Source organism: Miscanthus floridulus, chromosome 19 (genome assembly GCF_019320115.1).
Source record: "Miscanthus floridulus cultivar M001 chromosome 19, ASM1932011v1, whole genome shotgun sequence".
Lineage (NCBI taxonomy): Eukaryota > Viridiplantae > Streptophyta > Magnoliopsida > Poales > Poaceae > Miscanthus > Miscanthus floridulus.
In genome coordinates this window covers 10,842,549-10,866,804 of record NC_089598.1, presented here as the reverse complement: position 1 = coordinate 10,866,804, position 24,256 = coordinate 10,842,549, and the positions used below count along the sequence as shown (strand labels likewise).

General features: G+C 43.7%; 1 long non-coding RNA gene and 1 pseudogene across 2 annotated transcripts; one reads left to right on the top strand and one right to left on the bottom strand.

The window, feature by feature from the left end:
- Positions 1-1,959: 1,959 nt before the first annotated feature.
- On the bottom strand, positions 1,960-6,536 carry LOC136528283 (uncharacterized). Of its 2 annotated transcripts, none has more exons than XR_010777041.1 (4): positions 5,936-6,536; positions 4,798-5,826; positions 4,283-4,321; positions 1,960-3,901 (listed from the first exon to the last, which is right to left on the bottom strand). It is a non-coding gene; the product is annotated as an uncharacterized lncRNA (long non-coding RNA). The 2 variants fall into 2 exon arrangements; XR_010777042.1 differs by having other exon boundaries at positions 6,006-6,536.
- A 2,524-nt stretch (positions 6,537-9,060) lies between these two features.
- LOC136525533 (uncharacterized) lies at positions 9,061-16,012 on the top strand (annotated as a pseudogene).
- The last annotated feature ends 8,244 nt before the right edge of the window (positions 16,013-24,256 follow it).

Genomic DNA, 24,256 nt, shown 5'->3' with positions numbered 1-24,256 from the left:
CAGGCAGACCGTCGTTGGACTCATCACCATCGTCATCTGCCCACTGGTGGCTTTTCATTCGCCCTCCCGCAGAGCAACCCGGGAAGAATGGAGTCGTGTCTCGGGATAGCGTGGGCGAGCAGGGGGTGGCCGGCGGCTCCACGACTGCCTGGTGGACGCAAGACCCGACCTTTGGCCCATCCGGCATGCGTAGGCCGGCGATGGTGCATGGAGCAGCGTAGACGAACGTCGGCACCCGGCCCCGGCGTAGCAAGGGGTGGGGACACGCCCGTGAGGCCAACCTCGACGGCGTGGGTGGCGAGATCCGGCCCTGGGGAGCCATCCACCGGTGGTGTGGCAACCATCGTTGGAGTCTGCGCGGACCTGCTGCTAGAGGCCACGGCGGCGCCGACACCCGGCCTCGGCGTAGTAGGGGTAGGGACGCGCCCGTGAGGCCAACCTTGGCGGCGTGGGTGGCAGGATCCGGCCCTGGGGAGCCATCCACCGGTGGTGAGGCAGCCGCCGTTGGAGTCCGCGCGGACGGCGGTGGCAGTGGCGCACATTTGCCTGCGCGTGCCCAGGGAGGGGTGGAAAAGGAGGGGCTGGTGGTGGATCTAGTAGAGGTGAGGTGGGGGCGATGGGGCGGCGGCGCAGACCGTCGGTGATGGCCACGCGGATGGTGGTGGCGGCGATGAACCAGCAGAGCCCGCGAGCGCTCGGGGAGAGGAGAAAATGGAGGGGCTGGAGGCGGATCTAGAGAGGGGAGCGAGGGGAGGGGAGGTGGGGGCCGGGTGCCAACGCCGGGGCGGCGGCGGGGGGAGGTGGCCAGGAGAGTGGGCAAGATACGCGGAGGTGTTAGTGTTTACAGGGAGAGGATTTGTTTTTCTTCTGTACATATTTTTAGGGGTTGTTTGGTTGCCCCTCCTAAATTTTAGTCGTTGTCCCATTGAATGTTTGGACACATGCATGGAGTATTAAATATAGACTAATTACAAAACTAATTGCATAGTTTGCGACTAATTTGCGAGACGAATCTTTTAAGCCTAATTAGTCCATGATTTGATAATATGGTGCTACAATAAACAAATGCTAATGATGGATTAATTAGGCTTAAAAAAATCGTCTCGTAGAGTACCGACGGATTATGTAATTTGTTTTTTTATTAGTATCTAAACACCCCATACAACACCTTCCCGACACACCTCTTAAATTTTAGTCACTAGATCAAACATTGCTCTAACTGCTCATTGCAATACCGCCAGCATGCACGGCTATATGGTACTTCTTTGCCATGACGCCATGTGCCATATGCGTATGTGCAAGGTCGATAACTAGCCAAGTGTTTTTTATATATATATATATATATATATATATATATATATATATATATATATATATATATATATATATATATATATATCTCCTAGTTCTAATTTTTTCTCGAGATTTCTTTAAAATTTTATAATTCTTATACATTATGGTTTTTTTATATGTTGTTCGAGACTCATCTTCAAACCAAATTTAACGAGTAAAGCCTAGTGAGCAGAGCCAAAATTAAATTTCACTCAAAACCATCTAATTTTGATTTGGAAAGAAACAAGTGCAATCAAAGTTCGGCTGAGCTGGATTAAAGCTGGCTAGTCGTTTTTAGTTGATTTATTGTGAGAGAAAAATACTGTACCGACTGGAACGTGAACAACGTTTTCTGAGGAGGAACCAGCCGGCTCCAGCCAGCCGAACGAAGCCTGAGATCCGCACCACCAACTTGGGCTCGGTGTTGGTGCACTTGTAACACTAGTCTCGTGGCCCTATCTATGATAGGGTAAATTTGGTGATATATAGTACCTAGCTACTCTCTTATTTGTTTGAGAATTACTCGAACTTGTTATATTACTAGTGGAAGGCGCGCGCGTTCGTAGGGATAGGTAAGTCCACACTATGCTTAAGCTCAGTGCAAATTTGGTTTATACTTATTGGGCTATGGCATGAAGGCATTTGTATTGGCTGAAGAACTGTCTTTTTCTTTTCTCTTAATTAGTGCGAACCACAAAATGAATTGGAATTGAATGCAAAGAATAAATATCACAGTCAGTTTGTCAGATCGTTTTGTGAAGTCATATGTTTGTTCTTCCAATTGGAAGCTGGACAGTAGCAATCTAAAACTGCAGCAGAAATGGCATTGTCCTATCTGACAAACGCAGCACCTTGCCGTATGTGCTGACCCTTGGTGTCTACCTCTGAACCTACAATATCACCCGACATGGCCTACTCCTATATACGTATATAAGAAGAATACATTGACAGTCAGTCTACACATATCGACAAAGGGAAACTACACAAGAAAATCAACGTTGACTATGAAAAGGCATAACAACTGTTATAAGTACCTGAATTTGAATCACGCTGGAAGCCAAAAAAAAAGAGTCACTATAGAAAAAATGGAGCAACCTTTTTGTAACCATGAAGTGGCATACCTTTCGGATCGTAAGGTACATAAAAAAACACAAACAATTAGAGTACATAAAGCTGGTGTCAATAAAATGAGCGACGTGTCAAATTTTTAAAAAATGGGAGGTTCTGTACAGAAGCATATATGGGTGAATTCCGTTTATACGTCACAAGAAGGAAAAATGAAAAGTAGTATGACTATGATTATAGAGTGCACAGATAAGAGAGAAGTCAACATTGGATGAGAAATCAAATAGATAGATTGATGGGAAAATATTGTAGTGCTATAATAAATTTGTAAGAAGAGCATGTATATTAGCTATAAAAAAACAACAGGAAGTAAATACTTAAGTTGCGGGCTAAACTTCACATCAGCTATACAAACTACAGAGAAACTGAAATGGCAAGTGTAGACCATGGAACATATATATGTTGCATTGGAAATTTCAAAGACGAACTAAATAAATTTACCATCAATTTCGTAGAGTAGACTATGTAAATATAACATTTGCTCTGCGTGATCCTAGCAAGTTCATCATTCATAATACCAGAAAAAGTTTTAGAGGCAACCATGCATATTCAGTCTCCAGACATACTGGGTGTTTTTTTTCGCACCACAATTAAATAGGAAAGCACATCTACACTGAGAACAACAACCATAGAAATCAAAATCCCCAAATCTTAGTGAATCCCTAACCGTAAAGCAAAGAAATAAGACCATTTACTTACACTTGTGGACCACAAACGGACCGGTGGCAGGGTGCAGCACCATGGCCACAGCCACGCCGATGCGCCGTCGTCGCAGGGGGCGGCCACCGCCCGTGCCGCTGGCCTGCCGGTGCGTGCCGCCTCGCGCTACCGTCACGCCGCAGGGCCCGTGTCCGTACGGCAACCGCGCCACCGCCGTCGTCGTACTGCGCGCGTGAGGAGGGAGAGAGGGAGAAAAGGAGAGGGGAAGTGGAGAGGCGGAGGCGCCAGCGCGGCCGGTGTCCTCCGGCGTTGCTGTGGCATCGAGAGAGACGGAGAGAGCGAGAGAAGGTCCTTTTTTTTGCCGATGCGAGGGGGAGACGGGAGATATTTCGTGGAGATGTGGCTAGGGTTTTTCTAGCGACGTGGTCGGCTGATGGCCAAGTGAAGGAAGCAGCGGAGGTGGACCAATAGAAGAGGCTGGAGCTGACGGCTGGACCAATCAGGGATTTGGGGGCGACGTGTCTGGGCTGGCTGCCCAGGAGGCCCCAGCCGAATAGAGGGTTAGATGAGGCACTCAAAAAATTGTGACATGGTATGTTTATGGAAGAACCATTGAAAAACTCAAATTGGCAGAGCACTTGTCCATGAAAAGGATCATGGCACTATATGTAAGATTAATAAAAAGAAATGAGCATGTACTATGAGAACCTAACATCAAAGAAACATGATACCTTAGAATGAGCTACAAATATCATCAACCTGAGATCCTGATAAGGGAAAAAACCTGCATATCAGCAGCCATGAATAGGATCAGGCCACTATATCTAGTCCAGGGAACACAGTTGTTAATGCACCATTTAATGGTACAAAATTGATGGGAATGCATACCACTTTTTATCTGTACAGATACCTTTAGTTACCTAATAGAAAGCTGAGGTAGAACCATAGTGCAATTATTCCATAGAAGCACACACACGTTTCATTTCAGGATTTTTCAATTTGATACCGACAAAACCTCCAGCACCACCTTGCTCTAAAAAAGCTACACCCTGAATTCTCTTTAGCCCCAACGTATTAAAGGCATATAATAATTAATGGAGGATATGACAGCTGTAGCATTAGGAGGGAAGACATTCAGAGATCTAGAAAAAAGATTCATAGATACCTGAGGTCTCCATCAGCTTCCTCACTGGCTCTTGTTTCTCTGAAAAAATAGAGTGTATCACCATGTTAACAAATTACTGGAAGCAAGATACAAGGCTAGCTTATGTAAACTTAAAATGTAATCTTCTCAGAAGAGGCATTATAAAAAAATAGCAGATCAACCAGATGAAGCAATACTCTGTACAATAAATCGACATTAGCAGTTAAGCAGTGTTATGAAGAGGGAGCTTCAAATTTAAGTGTGAGTAAGCACAAGAAACACAATATTTTAGTGAATGTACAAAGCATCATTGATTTTGTTCTTTTGATCCCAAGTTTGCAATGGATAAATTGCTTGTTAATGTGGTAAGCAAATCTAGAACTACTAATGGAAATTCAAGACTTGTACTATCATACTATGAATCTCTAATATGTGTGTAGCAGAACTTTGAAACAAGCCGGAGATAGAAGACAATACATTTATTTTTATGTATGAAAATAGAGAACAGTGAATTCTAAATGGATGCAAAGAAGTACCTGATCAGCACTCAGCTTTCAGTTTTAAACAGGAAAAAGTAGATAAGCATCTTACAATGGATGCAACGATTCAAGGTAAAACGGATAGGATCAACCATGACTGATAACTTCCTTTGTGTAGAGTCATGGGAATTAGGAACTGAAAAAAGCAAATGCAAATACGATACCTGTATTCGGAATTCCAGAATAGTACAAATTTGTTACACAAGCTACGGAGTGCATAGATAATATTGGCCTAGCTACAACTGATGTTTTCCTGGTAGATTGCAGCCACCGAAATCCTACTACTCCCGATGACTAAAACACTGAAAGGAGATGCAGCTACCAGGTTCAGCGGATTGAACTTGTTGTCCAAACTCAGTCAGCAGCTATCTGGCGGTCGGAGGAATAGCACACGCTGCATTGCAGCTAGACTGAGAAACCAAAGCAGCCTGCCAACTATTGCTTCTCAATAAGTTTCGGAACAGTACATAAGCCTGCTGACTAAACAACTCTCAAATCCACCAAAAAAACAAACCAATAAAAGGTGGGAAAATTAGATAAGGACAATGAGTAGGTAACTGTTGCTGGGAAGGAGTCACGGTTCTGAAAATTAGAAGAGTGCTGCTTTTGCTATTGCTGTGTATGTGAAAACCATTGTTTGAAAAGCACAATAGTATGCAGTGTACAAACGGAGGCTGTCAAAAATTCACCAAGAATGGGTTCAAACCCAATTTGATTCTAATAAAACTCGAACACACCAAATCAGTCAAACATTAAGAACGGAACTCACCGAAAATACGGTGAATTCTAGAAAAAGAAAAACACAAGAAGGAAAGATCTCCCGTGATCATTGCTGTAAAAGTTAGACATAATTTATGATGTAATCATCAGATATTATAGATCATCACCTGATCATGTTGTAGGAGTATCTGGCCATATACATAGAAAATTACAGATTGGACAAAAGCACAAGAAAGTCATCAGCTTATATGTTTCCTCAAAAGAACTGATTGGTCAGTACCTCGTTTCTCTATCAACGTGTTCCTCCTGTAATCCGCAAAAAACGGAGAAGATTCAGTTCGAATCACCAAGAATCGAAGAGGATTCAAATGGAATCCTCGAGACCAAAGAGGAAAGGGACAAAGGTGAAAAATACCCCTCAAATAATTTCATCTGTGGTGTGCAGCAGGAAGAGCACGAGGGGAGGCAGAAAAATGGAGCCTCACCAATAAGTATCTGGAACGGAGGAAGGGGAAGATGGGCGAGAGAGGAATAGCCGGGAAAGCGATGAGGTGGTCCTTGTTGGTCTGCTCGTGTTGGAGCCGTCGCGCGCTCCGCCCAGTTGCCCCAAAGCCGCGCTCACCGACGTGGCCCGCCAGAGGGCGCACCGGCCCTGCGCCGCCCCATGGCCACGCATGGAGGGCGCACGCTTGCCCACGCCACCGCACGTCCGCGTTGCTACGCTACGGTGCGCGCTCGCACCGGGTAGGGTGCTCGCCCCGTACCACGCCTTCGGCACCACACGGAGAGGGAGAGGAAGAAGGAGAGGGGTAGGGGAAGAAGATGGTGATGCACCGCCATACAAAGTTGGCGAACTTGGCCGCCGTTGCTGCCGGCGAGAAAGACGCAGCTAGGGTTTCGTCGAGCGGGCGCGGACCGCATGCAGCGCAGGGGGGCCGGCGAGGAAGAAGAGGCAGCTAGGTTTCGTCACGGCCGCCGGCGAGGAAGAAGAGGCAGACAAGGCTGGGCGGAGGAGGAGGAGGGCGGCGCCCGCCGTCTCGCCCGGCGCAGTCGGCCCTGTGGCCGCCGCTTCGGGAGAAATCGAGACGGAGAGGAAGAGAAGAGACGTGTTTTTTTTGGGAAGTGGAATGTGAGATATATATTTGCTTAGCAGGCGCGGCTTGTCTGGGTAAATTCGAAGAAGCTGGAGAGGACGACGGGAAGCTGCTCCGGAAGAGAATCGGCTTCAAGAGATCTAGGCCATCGATTCGAAAATCTGATGGAGGAAAAAAAATTCGAGCGACGTGGCCGGTGTCTCCTTCTTGGAGTCCTTGCGGGCTTGTCTAGGTAAACACGATAGGGAGAGTAGGTGTGTACTAGTAGTTCAGTAGTTGTGAGCCTGACAGTCAGTCTCTTCCTCAAACAAATTTGAGGGTAGGCCCCGTTTGCTTAGAAATTTGAAGGAATTTGTAAGATGAAACCATCCATGAACAATGAAATTCAGTCGTGAACGGTACTCCCTCCGTGCCAGCCGAACTAATTGCAACTACGACTGGACAATGCAACAAAACTCTCTGTACCCAGCAAAATCCGCTCGGCCCGGACCGACGATATGGGCTTGGGCCAATGCCCAATGGCTGCTCCTGAGTGTACTTATCAAGGGAAACGTGGCGAAAACCATTTTTTTTACAACACAAGTGCCTCGAAAGTCGTCGTCATCGTGTCGTGTCACACGTATGCACCAGCCTTTAATCCTATGACTAGAGCTAATTTATCATGTGAAAAGCACTTGTCGTTTTTGGGTCTAAACACGTGCATAATCAATACTCCTACCAATCAGCAAAGTGCCTGAATCCATCACACTACCGGAGACGAACTCTTCCCCAAGTGTCCCAGATTTTGTCGAGTGTTTTTTATTGGACACTTAGCAAAGTGGCTATTTGCCGAGTGCTAGAAAGAAAACACTCGGCAAGCAACTGGCACTCGGCAAACAATAACACTCGGTAAAGGGGCTGTTTGCCGAGTGTCGGGCACTCGGCAAACCAGAACACTCGGCAAAGGGCCGCCACCGTTAACGGCCGGCAGCTGCCGTTAACTCTTTGCCGAGTGTCTTCTCCTGACACTCGGCAAAGTGGTGATTTGCCGAGTGTCATTTTTTTGACACTCGGCAAACCATATTTTTTTTCACTTTTGACCTCCAAACTTTTTCTACAGTCCTCATACAATACCTTGTACTCCATGTTCCAATGTGGCACATTTCTCGAACTTTTTCTATATTTATTTAATTTATTTCATTTAATTGAATTTTCTTGGATAATTCAAATTATAACTGCTAGTCATTTGAATAATGAAAAAAATAAATGGAAAAATGATATTCATGTTATTTAGTATAATGTGAGGCCGTATCCAGGAACGGACCACCAATTTCGAACATCTTGTTCACGAAACATGACCACGAACTTGTGGTCGAGTTGTTTTTAAATTCTATAAAAAGCAAACGAAGTCCGAAAATCATGAAACTTGTCAAGATGCTATGATATCATATGTGGAGGCTGTGATAAAAATTTGAGAAGGTTTCACGCAAGTTGTCACGTATGATGCTTGCAAACCGAAGAATCTCCAAAGAAGTTTCATGATTTCATGAAGAGGCCGACGAGGTGGTAAGCATCGTACGTGACAAACTTGCGCGAAACCTCCTCATTTTTTATCACAGCCTCCACATATGATATCATGACATCTCGAAAAGTTTCAAGATTTTCGGTCTTCGTTTGCTTTTTATAGAATTTAAAAACAACTCGACTGCAAGTTCGTGGTCATGTTTTGTGAACAAGATGTTCGAAAATGGTGGTCTGTTCCTGGATATGGACACACATTATACTAAATAGCATGAATATCATTTTCCCATTCATTTTTTATTATTCAAATGACTAGCAGTTATAATTTGAATTATCCAAGAAAATTTAATTAAATGAAATAAATTAAAGAAATATAGAAAAAGTCCGAGAAATGTGCCACATTGGAACATGGAGTACCAGGTATTGTATGAGAACTGCAGAAAAAGTTTGGAGATCAAAAGTAAAAAAAATGGTTTGCCGAGTGTAAAAAAATGACACTCGGCAAATCACCTATTTGCCGAGTGTCGGGAGAACACACTCGGCAAAGAGGTTGGTTTGCCGAGTGTAAAAAAACACTCGGGAAAGAGGGGGTTTGCCGAGTGTAAAAAACACTCGGCAAAGAAATAAAATCTTTTTTCTAGAAAAGAAGAAGAAAAAAAAATAAAAAAGAACTTTATCGAGTGCTCAGATCTAGAATACTCGACAAACCCTGCTTTGCCGAGTGTCAGATCTAGGACACTCGGCAAAAAATAAAAATAAAATAAAAATAAATCATTTGCCGAGTGTCAGATCTAGAACACTCGGCAAACACTGCTTTGCCGAGTGTCAGATCTAGGACACTCGGCAAAGCTGCTATACTATATAACTGCACGGCGACACGCAACAACCAGACAAATCCGAGGGTGGGCAGCTCAGCCAGCGGGGGCGCGAGTCAGCACGCGCTGCGATGGAGCGACGGGCGCAGCAGCCCGGCGACGCGCAATAGCCAGGCAAGGACGGCAGCGGTGACTCTCCTCCTCCACCGCAACCGGTAAGACCCGCTCTCCTCCTGCTGCACAGAGCCCCACGAACCTTCGTGTACATCTTCATCCCACGGAAGGTTTGCTTGCTGTCTGTTGTCTGCTTGCCGCGGAAGGTCTCCTCCTCCTGCTGCACCCATTCTCCTTGAACTGACGCGCTTGCTGTCTGCTTGCCGCTTGGTAGTTCTTGGAGGTGACGTGCAGGAGCTCCGGCAAGGTTCGGCGGTTCGTGGCAGGGACGACGGCCCGCTACGCGCTGCACGCCATCAACCGTAAGCTCGAACCCGGGGCCCTGCCGGCGCTGCACGTCGAGGCCATCAGGGATGGCGAAGAGCCCGTCAGCTTCGGCCCCAGCGCGGCCCTCGCCGACTACGGCCGTGGCTGGAGGCTGCAGACCATCACCGCGCAGGACGCGCCCGGGATCCATCAAGCGCCGCACGCGGAAAGGCAGCGGCAGCGGTTTTTTTTTATATTTTTTCGAAAATTCGTTGCCGAGTGTCGATTTAGTACTCGGCGAAGGCTTTGCCGTCATGGTGGCGCTCGCCGTCACGGCGACTTTTCTTCGCCGAGTGTCAGATTAGCACTCGGCAAAGCCTTTGCCAAGTGCCCGATAAAGTGCACTCGACAAAGAGGTCTTTGCCGATAAACTGTTTACCGAGCGCCTTTTGCAAAGTGTAACACTCGGCAAATATTTTGCCGAGTGTATATCGGCCTTTGCCGAGTGCCTAAGGCACTCGGCAAAGAAGCTGAATCCGGTAGTGTCACGTTGTTAAGCGTCGGTTAGAAGAAGAAAGCCAAATGAAACAAGCAATAACCTGTTGATGGTAATTGGTTAGATTTCTTATAGGAGAATCCGTACGTGTTCATGTTTGAATCACTTATTTTTTGAATTTATTCAACAATTTAATGACACTACTTTTGTGATAGATTATGTGCCTATCCATAGCATGACGTCTGTACAGTGAATTCGTTAATCTTGAGATGATGTCACTACACGTCTACACCATTGATATCTATCGGACCCGCGTCTAGACTGCTAGTTTGCTACTGCAAGCATGCTCCGCTCTCCTTTCGACTGCACCAAACCAAGTGCCTGTTTAATTCCTAAAATTTTACAAAATTTTTCAAGATTCTCCGTCACATCGAATCTTTAGACGCATACATGAAGCATTAAATATAAATAAAAAATAAAACTAATTACACAGTTTAGACGAAATTCACGAGACGAATCTTTTAAGCCTAATTAGACTATGATTGGACACTAATTACCAAATAACAACGAAAGTGCTACAGTACTATTTCCTAAAAATTTTCGCCACCTAAACCAGGCCAAACTTGGGTAGTTCGTAGCTTGCTATGGGTAGTTGCCAATTTGTCATCCATGTGATATGTTCACGGCTGACACGTGCGACAACTTCCGAGAATCGTTCTACGCATGAAAAACATGTTTTTTTTATATGACATAGTTATATGGCCCCATTTTGAACATAGGAATTTCAGAGGTATTATATATTTCATAGGAATCGGTTCTTTTTCACAAAGACAGAGGTCAAAACCTATACACCACCCCTGTAGGCTTCCTTTAAAATGCGGCACAAGAAAAAAATCATGTATTCTAAAGGGAGCCTATAGGGGTGGTGTATAAGTTTTGACCTCTGGATATCACAAAAGTTCCATTTTCAACCTTTCATGGTAAAAACTAGCATCAGGAGTGTCAAAATTACTTGTGGCAAGATGCTTGTTGGATGAAAACCTAGGCAGAGTTGTTATTAGGGCACCCGCAATGGGTGACTCATAAGCTAGCTCTTGATCTGGCAGTCCTCATACAAGAGAGAGAAAAGCCAGCTCTTGATCAAGAGTTAAGCTCATACACACATCCCAAGAACATGTGAGAGTGTCATGTGGGTCTAATCATGCTATGAGCTATTGTTAAAATCTAACACTATTGAAGAGATTAGCTTAGAGCTAGTAACTGATTCTTACTATTGCGGATGCCCTTATGTTTGTGTTTTTATTTGTCTCGGATTGAGTAGATGGAGGTTGCATACATAGTGTCTTGTTTTGCGGTTACAATTTGAAAAGTGAATTTTACTCCAAATTAAAAGGATCTAGCTAGATGCCAAAATAACTTGACAAGCCACAGGGCAAACTATCCACCTAGCCAAGGACCATCCTAGTTAACCGACTTTACATAGTCATAAAATTGTTAGGTAGGTTAAAAGATGAACGCAATATAGTGTGAGTATGCCATGTCGACATCAAATATCCACCATGTATAGCATCTTAAGTAGTGTAAGATAGGATCCACTATCTTGCTGTCCAAGCTACACCTCCAGGATGTTGTGATCGTGCAGGAAGAGAAAGTGCTCGAGTGGTGGTTGTGAAGCAGGAAGCTAGTTCACAAGCATGTGCGGAAAGGCTTCGACTCGCTCTTCTTCCTCATCGGTTGGACACTTTGGAAGGAGTGGAATGCGAGAACGTTCGATGGAAACTCCTTAACCCCAGCTTGCTTGGCTATCAGCAGGAGGAGGCCAACCAATGGTGCTTGGCAGGCTATAAACACCTGCTGTCGCTGCTTGCGCTGTTGTAATAGGTTTCGGCAGCCGTCGCAAAATTTGCTTTATGTAAATCACAACCTACAGCTGCCGCACGACTGAGTAGCTCCAGTAATCGTTTGATTACTGCTGCTGCATCTTTGTGATTTCAGTAAACTTCTATTCCTGCGTAATGAATCCCGTGCTCATGCATGTTCGAGAAAAAAAAGATAGGATCCACCTATGAGGTGCTAGCTTGGTAATAAATTGCTCCAATACATGTGAGTCACCTTGTGAGACACAACAAAACAAATAATGAAATTCGAAGTTTTCTTTCTCCAATGACACACAAGTCATCTCTACCTCTACTCTTCTCACTCCTTAGCGTCAAGGGTGTGTTTGGATCGCGCCCTGCTAGCTGTTACCTTGCCAGGTAGACAATCTTGGCCACAGGCCACCGAAATCGGACGTCTATGGACGCTGTCTCGTCTAGTCAATGTTTTCACGTGGTTAACCGAATACGTCCTAAATGCTCAAATTTGCATCACGTGACTATTCTAAGTTGTACATTAGTATATATATTGCACCTGTCCCATTTCTTTCTCTCTTCTTATTACTAAATTAAAAAAATGAACGGCGGAGTTGCTCTAACGACTAACAGGGGTGGGGGAGCTAGGGCAACCAGCAGCAAGGTTAGTTCTGCTTTCCTTTCGACCGCACATGACACCAACCAAACTAGGAAGTAGTAGTTGCGTGCCGGGGTTCCATTGGGGAAACGTGCTTCGTGCACCCATAGCGCACTATAGCATTTCATTTGTATTTAGTAATAATTATCTAAACATTGACTAATTAGGCTTAAAACGTTCGTCTCGTAAAGTACAATCAAACTGTGCAATTAGTTTTTAATTTCGTCTACATTTAGTACTTCATGCATGTACCGCAAGTTTGATGTGACGGAAAATCTTCTTTTTGCATAGTGCCAAATTCAGGAAATTGGGGAAACTAAACATGGCCTAGGTTTTTCCTGGTGTTTTAGCATTTAAAATTTAGTATAAAGTTTCCCTACTAAATACCTCTAGTAAAGATTGCTACGTGCTATGACTAGTTGTATTGTTTTATTACTATAAAAAAACATAAGGAGAATCCACCATTTTAGTAGTGACTTGTGGCTGTTGTCGGTGCACTCGTGGCACTGGCACGGTGCCCCTACCTCGCTAGAGTAAATTTGGTACATCCGTCTTGTTACGTGTGCAGTGGTGGTGATTATAGTTTAGCCACGGTACGTAAATCGAATTTTGACGATAGATTTTATTAAAAAATATAGAAATAAAATATGAATCTGGTTCATATTTTTAAGTAGAAAATTTGCTTTAACTCAAAAAATATGAAACTGGTTGATATTTTTGCAAAATCATGCTTTGTGTTTGAGCCATAATATAGAGCATGATTTTTTGAAACCCATGAAACCTAGCATTCCGAGCCCGTCCAAACTGCCTTTGTGCTTGATCATGTGTTCCCGGCGCATCTCGGCGCCAAATCAGCACCACGTCAGCGTCGAATCCAAGAGCTCGGCGCCAGGGACGCTGGCACCGAGACATGTTAGCTCAATGCCAGCATCGATGACGCCGAGCTAAGAGTCCAGATTCTAAAATCTTTTCTCTAGAGACGTATTTGTGAAAAACTTAAAAAAAAGGCTAAAAAATAAAAAATTCGGTCTGCAGGCTCCCGGGTCTGCAGCGGCCACCGACGTCGATCGGAGCGGTCGCCGGCCGGTCTCTACGGCGCGGCCCTTCACTTTCCGTAGCTTCCCTTTGGGGCCTTGAAAGGCTGCTGCTTGCACCCACAGATGGTTTAGAGTCAAAAGATGCTTTCAGAGTTTGAGAGGCAACACCCAACAGCCGTGGTGCTGTTGGTCTCTTGACTTGCCGCAGCAGCCAGGGAAGGGACCCAACAGCCGTGGTGCTGTTGGTCTCTTGGCCGATCGATGCCATCTTTATTATATATTATTAATTAATTACATATTATATATATATATATATATATATAATAAGGTTCTTACAGTATATACTCCCTCCGTACTAAAAAAATCATTTTGAATAAGGCTTGAGTCAAACATTGGGAATATAAATCATGAATAACTTTTAAGTTGTTGAGTTTAAAAATGTGAAAACAATATGTATAGATTTGTCTTGAAAAATACTTTCATAAAAAATTACATATATCACTTTTTGATAAATATCTTTATAAAAATAAGTAGTCAAAGTTATGCTTTGAAGACCGTGTCACTGTCCAAAACGATTTTTTTTTAGTATGGAGGGAGTATTAATTAGAACGAATTGAAAACAAAACCTAATGCTGCACAGTGCACATCGCGGGTCCCTTGTTTTGTCAGGAAATAAACCGTCGTACAGGTGGTCTGGCCGGGCCGGCTGGACTGCGCGCCGGAAACGGAGACTGGACGGACGGGTGCCACGGTGGCGGAGCGCGCCAGCCGACGGCGAGGTGAGCGGCGGTGCAAGTGTGACGAAGTAATGACGCGCACACATGCATATCAGGATACGCATGCAGCTGCCAAAACACCAGAAGGATCGGATATTCCGATGCATGCATACGTTTCGATTCCGCTGTGTGTGGGTAGATTCCAATCTCGCAAGCGCTGGCGCATCGCCGTCAGGCCGCGGCTTGGCATTACAGCACAAAGCACTTGCGACGGCGACCACACCAACATGCACGCACAAAGGGCCAATGGCTTCGTTCGCTGGTCTAAAACTTAATTGAAATTGGCTGATTTTATGAGAGAGAAATACTGTAGCGACGCGTTGATGAACAATGTTTTGTGAGGAGGAGGAGCCGACTGGTCTGGAAAAACCAGACCTGCGAACGCTGCCAATGCAAGCTCTGCACTTCTTTTTTGTTTATATATACTACGTAGCGTGCCCGTGCATTGCTATGGGATAGCTAACATTTTGTACTTAAAACACACGGATCGTATGATAAGATAACAATACTGTAAAAATTAAATACCAATGTTAAAGTGACATTTAATTCAAAAAATAAAGTGTGTGAAATTAACACAAGTCATGAAGAGTGTGGCGTCGCAGGCTCACAAACTCTACTTTATAGATCTTTTCTATGACGTGGCTAATATAACGTGGATGGAGCATGGAGGCGTGGAATCAGGAGACTGCAGGCGGAGGTTTTCTTTTGGCTCGTCCGGCGCGATGTTTCTTTTTGAACGCGCGCGGGGTGGCGAGGTTGGAGCCGCGGTATCGCACGTGCGGAAGGGAGGAACGACCCAAAAAAAATTGTACCAAAAAATTATCTTACTTTTGTTCTTTTTAGTTGGAGAGATGATCATAAATTTTCCAGCAAAACTGACAATTAGAAAGACTGGTTTGACAAAACAACAAAGCATGCCCACAGGCTTAGCGTTCTTGTAACCCGTAGCTAGGCATGGAAAATTGATTGTCAAGAAATTATGAATATCTTCATAATAGTCAACTTGAATAAATGCTAACCTTAGCAGATTTAGCCAAAGAGCCAGTAACGAAATAAATTTTGACAATGATGAAATGGTATTCTGATGTCCAGATTATTTATCAGACTCTTTCAGCAATTGTCCAATCTACGTACAACTCAAAGAGCATCCCATGAGTGATGTACAAAAACAGTCCATATTATGGAGAAACAATTAGCATTTTTACAGTGTAAAAATGACACAGAAAGAGTAGCATGGATATATTATATAAAAGCATAGTACGTTTGATTTTGAATCCCACACCGACTTTTAGTTTCCTCATTCCCCCTTGAGTATATATTCCATGCTAAAATTCATAGGGTAATTGTGTACTCAGATGGAACATGCAGCATGAGACTGATTAATCTCCGGAGATCCTTTATGGTACTACTTGCTAAAAATCACATGTGCTAAAAATTCTCGACGCAGGTCCTTCTTCTTCTCGACGTAGGTCCATCTACGAGGACATAGCCATCAAGGTTTGCTAGCATGGAGACACATTTTGTCGAACATGTTGCCCACATTACATTCCCCACTTAAGTGTCCGCTTTTTCGCACAGAAGGGAGAGCAAGGAACGGGTGGGCATACCCTGGTTGACCACCTGTGCCGCCGGGATGCTGCGCACGAACGCGTGCGCCGCCTCCAGCACCGGGACGCCGTGCCAACTCACGATGGTCGGCTTTTGTGGCGCTGACGAGCTGGAAGGCGAGCCCGATGTCCTGGCCGAGGATATGGTGGATGCTGTCGAGGAGAGACGCCTGGAAGTGGCCCAAGCTGAGCGCGTCCTTCTTCACCAGCACCACGGTGCTCCCGATCCGAACCTCTAGCACCGTGGACACCACGCCGCCTCACGGTGGTCGAAGGCGTGCAACACGGCCAAGCGGGGAGTCACGGAGGGGAGGGGAGCGATGCCTCGATCGCAAGGGGAGCGACGAGCAGGGAGGAGACCGAGGCGGATGGAACACATGACCGTGAAACCAAATGAAATGAGGAAAAAGTTGTCCCTTTTGCAAATGTAAAGAGGGGAAGTAATTAAATGTAGGCAGATTTGACAAGGTTCTCAGAAATGCAAAGATGTTCTTCTTGTCTTAATTCTCTTTCCTTTTGTGTTAATTCTCTTTCTTTTTGCTCGTTGCCATGTATGCTGGTGCATGAAAACATGTAATGTGTATATGGATAGCACAATAATTTTCTACTTCCTATTTTGCCGTGATTCCTCCATCAGATGACCGACAATATTCAATTAAAGAGATGTCATGGGATCGCAGGCGTGGACAGACGGACGAACCAAAACAAATGTCCTATAAAAAATATGCACATTTTATTTTTTTTAGTTGTAGGAGATATATTTCCCACTCAAGAATATATATATATATATATATATATATATATATATATATATATATATATATATATATATATATATATATATATATATATAGGGAGAGGCTATTCAGTAGCCGGCTACAAAATAAGTTATTCTGTAGCCACCTCCATTTACTATAATTTTATATACTAATTTACCATAATATCAATACATATTTACGATAGTTGGGTTACTATAACACATGGGGATATTTACCATAACGTTATATTAAAACCACTTAGTAAGGAGTTACTATAATCTCGTAAATTAATATAGTAATTATCATAACTCAAAGTGGCTACAGAATAAGTTATTCTGTAGCCAGCTACAGGATAGTAGTTATATATATATATATATATATATATATATATATATATATATATATATATATATATATATATACCATACAAATTTCGAAAGGCTCGGCCTGCGGACCAATCCAAAATGCTAACGAGTCGTTTCCTATCCTCTTCCGATGGCCGTCATCGACCGACGACCCCCCGTCCCTCCCTCATCCACCCACAAATTCCCCTCCTGCACACGGTCCATGGACGCCGGCATGCTCAGAACCATCATCAGCCTTGCGGTCTGGCTCTGTTTATAGATGATTATAGATATTGCTTTATATTAAGTAATAAAAATATATTTTCAATTCACAATAAGCAAGCGAATAGTAGCACTTTGCATGACGTACTTGTACTACGTGAAAAAATGATGAAAACAGACGCATGGTTATACAATGGGGGCGGCGAGCGGATTTCCACGTAATTATAAACTAACCAACCGATCATACTTTTTCAGGATCCAATGATGGGAGGTTTTGCAGCACTGATAATATTGATGCTATGGGTAAAAGAGGTACGGGGACATGAGAGATGGATAGATTCCATCGTACCAATCCCGTGGTTCTAATCAATGAGATGACACGTCGTCTTCGCCGAGCACTAGTTTATTCCATACTATGGTGTTTTTATTTTGAATAGAGGCGATATGTTTTTGTTCATATATATTCCAAGTCTTTTAATTTTCTACTATATTATTCATTTCCATTTTTCTAAAAATGATTTTTTCTCTCTTCTCTACATATGCACATAACCATTGCGAAACCAAGGTTACAAATACCACCTAAAAAACGTAATGGCCACCTAAATGCCAAGTCTATCAGACATTTTGTACCATCCATGTTTGGTAAAGATATCTACAACTGTCGTATCCATCATGCAACAACCCGCACCCCAAATTTCAAATTTGGTCAGACACTCTCCCTTCAAAGGATTTATTAGTAAGTAGCCATTTTTATTACCAAATCAAGCTACGGGGAGGATCAAAACGATGCTCACCTGAATTCATTCCCACTGATCCCGGCAAGCCAGTGGGTGGAAGAGTGCAAAGCACCTAATACAAGGGGTTGACATTTGAAGGTCAAAGAAGTACATGAAAAAAAGGAGAGAGATGGATTACAACACTTAACAAAAACAACGACAACAAACAACAATAAGGATAATCCTAGGCGCAAGCCGAAAGACGCCAACCGATCGTCGATTTGTGCCACCGCCGAACAACATACTCGCTGGTTTCTGTAACAGAACCGCCCAATTTATACAAGATCAAGTACGGCTGTCATCGCTAACACGTTGACACATGCATACTTTCACTCATATAAACCCGGTAGTCCGCCAAATGTCCCGAATGACCTCGGTAAATCAACATCACAACCAAGATCGCGTGATTAAGCAAATACACATCATATACACAGGGTTGTAGCGGAAATAATATTACAAATGGGTTCACAAATAAAAGTATGAGTTTGGGTTTCAAAACCGCTTAGTGAAAACAACATAGCTTTCAAATGATTACATTAATATAAGTTCCAAATATATTGCTAGCATAAGTGACATCATCCGACAAAAGCATATAGATGAGAAGTAACTATAGAATCACCGAGCCATCGGCGGTTAGCCACCATCTTCATAGCCCGAGATCTTCACCTGCAACATGGTGGGATAAACCCTGAGTACGAGAAGGTACTCAGCTAGACTTACCCGTCAAAACCAAAAATAAAGGACACCAAGGGTCATGCAAGACTTATGAGGTGGGCTAGCTTGACACAGTTGTATAAAAGAGCTTATGAATATAGTGACCAATTTAAACTTAGCATCAAGTTTATCATCATTTACCTGTCCACTAGATTAGCACCTGTACTATAGCACTCACTTATTAGGAGCAAACAATATTAACCATAGCAGGTATAATCAGGCTGTCATCATCATATCATCATTTCTGAACCATTATGTTATTTAGTGTATCTACTTTGGAGATAAGCCCGTCAAGTTCTCACTAACCGGGAGAGATGACAACTCGAATCGAATTACAACTCAGCTGAGAGGGTATTCCTAACTCTCACCCTGGCATACTTTGCAAGGGTAGCCGTGGATCACCTTTGGGACAACTCAGGAACCAAATTCGCGGGTTCGATCAGCGCCAGCGCTCTCAGGGATTACCCTTCTGCCAGGACGATTAGGACTTTTAAATCACCTGCCCTTGGACTCACGCCTACGGCTCCCTTCCGAGGCGTACTTTATACTTATCGACTCCCGGCCTAAGGTGAGCTACTCGGCTTCGTGGTCGGTCTTTAGACACGGCCAACTAAGAGAGAGGCATGCGTTCAACATGAACAGGAAAGGCTCCAAGATTCAGTCCTTAAGCGATACAGACGGAGTCACTGCAAACCGGCAAGCCTCCGCCCAGTCTTCAATTCAAATTAAGACAGGTTCTTTTCCACGATAGCAAATATAGCCAACCGTGCCATATGTATGTCCCTATATCTCGCAGGTGACAGGAAATCACCTGACTTCTACCACGTTTAAGCAGGGCTAAGCACTACACGAGCCTGAGCTACATAGGATTCAGGGTATCAATATCTGGACAAGGATTGGATAACCAATGCAGCAAGTGTTTGCATCCAACACCTAAACTTAATGCAACACTATATATATGTAACAATAATACTTTAACTGCACTTCGGAAATTAGGAGGCTTAATATGCTCCGGGGCTTACCTGGGATTCGACACAAGTCAGTTCAGTTAGGTTGCACCGTCCTGGTGACATCTCAGGTCCTAGCACTTGCTTAGTCCTTCCATCTTCGGGATAGATCCATCAAACGCTGTCTTTGGGTTTGGCTCCAACATCCCATCCTTCACGTGGTGCATCTAGTGTACCTAGATGAGATGCAATATGCAAGTGCATAAATATGAAGAATAGTACCATGAGACGCATCACAAAATAGCAAGCAAGACAAGCATAGTTTACACTAACACACTTAAGTACTTTGCGATGCTTAACTTAAACATCACACAATCTATCATGCTAAGATGGCAAAGAAGACGACAACACCAAGCATGACACAAGTTTCCCAAGATCTCAGATGCTCTAACTCAGTCATCATTCAAGGCATAAGTCACACTTAGCAATATACAAGCAAACACTATAATTGGAATCTGCCAATTTTTGGACATGCAAACAACAGCTACCAGATTTAGCTATAACTGGAGTTACACAAATCCAAATGACTTACAAGAAGACATTTTGGAAATCTTATGAAATTGTCTACAATTCATTTTTAATCATCTTAGCATGATTCTCAAGTTAACTAAGTCAAATATACCCATTTACAGAAACTGATCCACAATTGACAAAGAGCAATCAATTCTGTAACCCAACTTTAAACAGGCATAACTCACAAACCACAAAACCAAATACCACCAAATTGTAACATCAGCTAGATACATGAATTATCTACAACTTTATTATTATCACCAAAAGCTCATTCAAATCCTAACTAGATCAAACACTAGCATCTTTCAGATCTGCTTAGAGTACAATCAAAACCTGATAGAAGACTTAAAAGTCATGTAACTCCTACACTATCAGGCCTATGGCCTTACAATTTGAACACAAGCAAGATCATGAAATGTTCTACAACTTTTTTATTCACTACAACCATAGCAAACATCATTTATACCATGAAAATAATTGCACAAGTAAAACTGCAAATGCAACCCAACAACAGTGGTACAGAAAACTGCTAGGAACTTCAGAGAAGCATAACTAGAGTTCTATATCTCCAACAAACATGAACCATAACTTTTTGAAAATATTAGGAAGTTAGCTACAACTTTACTATTCTCATATTAAGATGATTCTACAGTTAGAAGGGTCAATTAATTCAATAATTGCATCTCTGTCCAAAACATAGACAGAAACTAACATGCCACTTTAAACAGCTATAAATGGAGTTATACATGTCCAATAAATGTGGTTCTAGACTTTTTAGAAAGCTTATCAAATTATAACCAACTTTGTTGTAAACACCTAAAGCTAATTCTACTATTAAGAAGGCCCCACAATACCAACAATGTAACCCTGTCAGAGTTTGGGCAGAAACAGCCACTGATATTTAAGCAAGTATAACTCAAGATCTACTTAACCAAAAATCATGATATTTAGCTTTTTGAAAATCTTAATAAAATTACTACAACTCATCTATTATCATGGAGTCATGATTCATAACTTAACTAAGCCAATTAATTCAAACATGCAGGACTATTCAGAATAGGAGCAAAGCAATACAGTACATTTGTTATTTTTATAACTCTTAAAATATAAATCCTACACTTCTCAAATTTTTACCAAACAATAACAATCACCTTATGAGCACTCCATAAAAATTTCACATTTATTTGAGCAAAATAATTACAGTTATGAAAAAAGACAAATACAACTAGCATTAAAAACCTAACTGCATGAATCTATTTTTACAGCTAAACCTTTAAAGTAAAACATATAATATTATAGATCTAGTACATAGAGAATTTCACAAGGATTCCAAAAAGTCCACATTTGTTATTTTAGGATTTTTCTACTAATTAATACGGATTTTCAAAGTGGAGCATTCAAATCTGTAAAAACCAGAGAAAAAGGGATCGAAATCTTGCATCGGGGTCCCTGCGAAAAACTCAAATTAAACACGAACAAATGGATCCTTTTCGGCACTGTTCAACTGAGTCACATACTTCGCAGTTAGACCCCTGGATTTGCTCTAATTGTTGCACGAAGTCCCTCACCGGGGCAAAACAGAGGAGGCGGAGGGGGATTCGCCGGTGCCGGTCGGAGGAGGCTCGCCGGCGGCGGGGGAGTGGAGGCGGAGCACTAGGAGGCCCGCACGCTCCCATGGGTAGCCTCGGCTCAGCCTGAGGTGGTTCGTAGTGGCCTGGCCACATGAGCACGGTGGGACGGGGCTGTGGCCACGACGACAACTGTGGACGATGGCGCTGGAGCTCGGAGAAGCGACAAGCCGGGCGGAGGATGGGGTGTCGACGATGATAGTGGTGATGATTGAGTCGGAGGAGCAATGGACGGTAGTAACAGCGGTGAGGCCGGAGCTCGGCTGGCCGACAATGGCGGTGGTGGTGCTTTGGTGGTTCACAGCGCACGTGGGTGAGAACGGCGGTGGCGCAAGGCGGCTGCGAGGCCAGGGAGGCTAAGCTAGTGGCGGCTCCTGGCTTGAGGCATGCAGCACCGCAGCGGCAGCATGAGCTCGAGCTCCACTCGGCCATGGCGGCCACGGCGCTAGGCGCGAGCGGCAGCACGAGAGAGGGAGGCGAGGGCTGCTCGGGCGCGCGGTTATGGAGGAGCAAGAGCACGACAGGAGGCAGGGCACGCGGTCAGCGACGCGCGGCAATGGTGGAGGCGAGCTCCCGCATGGATGCCACGCACAGGGCACGCGTCGCCCCTTGAGTCATTTTACCGAGCATGTGGCGGGCGACGGTATGGTCAACGTGGGGAGTCAATTTGGGCTGCTTCCAGGCTGAATTTAGCAATGGGCGCAAAACGAAGTTTGCTCACCTTGGTCAGCTCTACATTTCTTATTAAGGGTGCCAAGTCATTTGAGCTATGGATTAGTAGGTAATTAAGCTACAAACTGCTAGTGTCAACACATTGATAACGGTCACGGAAATTCGCTTTCGGAGGTCAAAACTTGGTCAAACTCAGTGCAACTTTTTGTATGCTCTTCTCCATAATATAACCTTCAACTTTTATTTTTGGACCAACTCAAGTTGCTTAGCAAAATTTGGAGAACACGGGATGTCAATGTCGATGTCAGTGAATTCCGGACTGCAAACACTATCGGACTGATTTCAGCTTTTCTATTAGTCTTTGAGCCTTGTTTTGATCCATTTTGAAACTGAATCATGACTTGGTCTTTTAACAAAGTTTGTTATAATCAAACTTTTATTCAAATTTCATTTTTGGTCAAACCTCATATCTGGTCTAGAAGTCAACTTTATTTCTCGGTCACGCAAAGCCCTTTTTGCTATAGAATCTAGGGTTTCCATGATTTTCGGATATTTTCTCCATCTTTGCTCAACACGAACCCTTCATAACTTTTGTTGCAGAGTTCACTTAGAGTTGTTGGAGCAAGGTTGCAAGGTTTGGTTGATGTCATAGGTTTCCATCTACTTGATAAAGTAATTCATGCAAAGATATGACTTATCATTTCATGTGACTTTTTGATTCCAAACTTCATGAAACTTTTCCACGGTTCTAGATGGATGCATGGGGATGTAATGTATATGGAATAAGCATGTTTAACATTACTATTGCATAATCTTAACAAGGGTCAATATGTAAGCAAATGTGCATGGCCCAAGTTTAAGTTGGAGCTCCATCATGTAGATTTGATCTTGACACCATCATTACCACTTGACATGTCATGTTTGAGCTCAACCCCATTGCTTAACTGGTGACAAACACCTAGGGTGTTATAGTTTCGTCGTGGCCATTGTGCCCTGCACCACTCCTCATAGCTACACCACTCCGCTGCTGCCCTCCACCTGAGGACCAATGAGTGGAATGTGGACAAAGAGTGGTGACGGACATGCAAGCCCAAGATCACCGGACACAACAACCTCCCTTGAATCTGATGGTGACACCTACAACACTTTTAGGCCCACGTACCACCATTCAATGCCGTCCATAGGGAGGAAGCCTTGGAGGGGAATGTCGACAGCGGTGGAAACACCACCTGGCATTAGATTTTTTGGCACCATCAAGGAGAGCGCCGACAGAGCAGAGACACTAGAGGAGGACACTCGTCGAAGCATCGACAATGACCAATAGATAGGGTGAAGGGTCCTAATGGCTAGAGAGGGGGTGAATAGCCTATTAAAAATTTTTACAACAACACTTAGCAAATATGTTAGACAATTCAATGGTGAAGCGAGTGTTGCGCTAGCCTACTAAAAATCAAGCCACCTACCACAATTCTAGTGTCTATGATCTCTAAGCACACAATGGCTAAGTCACTACACTAAATTAGTATGCTCTCAAAGACTAACTAAAGAGCCACACTAACCACTAGACCCAACACAAGCTTGCTCTCAAAACTAATTACACTAAAGAGCGAAGCAACACTAGAAATGTAAATACAAGGTGCGTGATGTGATGATTATACCGCCGTGTAGAGAAATTGAGCCAATCAATCACAATGAATACCAAGAGATCCTCGGACAAGATGACACAAGACTTTTTATAGAGGTTCACTTGCTTACCGGCAAACTACTCCTCGTTGTGGTGATACACTCACTTGGAGGTTCACATGCTAATTGACATCACACGCCAAACCCTCAATAGGGTGCCGCACAA